We start from the raw sequence: 1127 nt of genomic DNA on the forward strand, positions 1-1127 counted from the left end.
AGTGTGAAAGCGCATGAAACCGTCGTAATCTTGTAGAAAACCTTGTTAAGTAGCGAATAAAACGTTTTCTAACGATAGAAGTGCGAAGGTTAGGTTAGTTTGAGCTAGGTAGCGTCGTGAAACCACCAAAAAGCGATGTCATCTAACGAGATAGTGTTGTTTTATTGCGAGTACGAAACTGGATATGTGAAATATTGGGAAAGCACACAAAATGGCATGAACTAGCCAGATACTGCGTCTTGTGTCGTTACAAGTGCGAAACTGCTTTATTGTGATATTCTCGTTAAAGCGCATGCAAGTATCGTGAAACCTTAAAGAACGATGTAATTTAGCGAGATACAGCGTTCTGTACTGTAATAAGTTGGTGAGAAACTGTGAGGTCAAGCAAATATCGTAATTGTGAACGAAACAGTGTAATTGAGCGTCTTTGGATACAAGTGCGAATGTTAGGTTAAGTTGACATATTGTAGCGATGCTGAGGCAGACAGGCCAAAAAAACAAGCAACTTTATTAGGGCGAACTTGTGCCCACAAGTCTAATGACTATGGTCGTCGAGTCAACTAACTTCCTCTTCCTCGTTGTTGGAGCGCACCAACGCGTGACGCTTGCCAGCCGGGTCCTGCTGGTGCTCTTGCCATGATGATTGCGGCGGCTACTTGAATGTGGCCAACCTGTCGCGGCATTATCCCCCCCCTCAGACGCATCGTCCCGATGCTTGAGAGAGTAAAGTGATACATGCGCCCTCTCACTCGTTGTCCGACGATCTGTCATGATAGGGCTTCATGCGGACTACGTGTACCACTTCCGTGGTATTGCGGCGTCTTGAGCTCACGTGTCCCGCGGATCTGACTTCATAAGTGACGTCGCTGATACGGTTGACTACTTCATAAGGGCCGAAGTATCGACAAAGAAGCTTTTCAGAGAGTCCGCGGCGGCGCACTGGAATCCATATCCACACTTTGTCACCGGGATGATAAAGTGCGTCACTGCGTCGCTTGTTGTACCGACTAGAGTCGACGCGCTGTTGACGGCGTATTCGGTATCTTGCCATTTGTCGTGCTTCTTCGGCTCGTTGCAAGAAGTCATCTAAGTCAGGTGGATAGCTGTTTTCGTCCTGTAGCGGTAAC

Source organism: Rhipicephalus microplus, unplaced genomic scaffold (assembly GCF_043290135.1).
Source record: "Rhipicephalus microplus isolate Deutch F79 unplaced genomic scaffold, USDA_Rmic scaffold_195, whole genome shotgun sequence".
Lineage (NCBI taxonomy): Eukaryota > Metazoa > Arthropoda > Arachnida > Ixodida > Ixodidae > Rhipicephalus > Rhipicephalus microplus.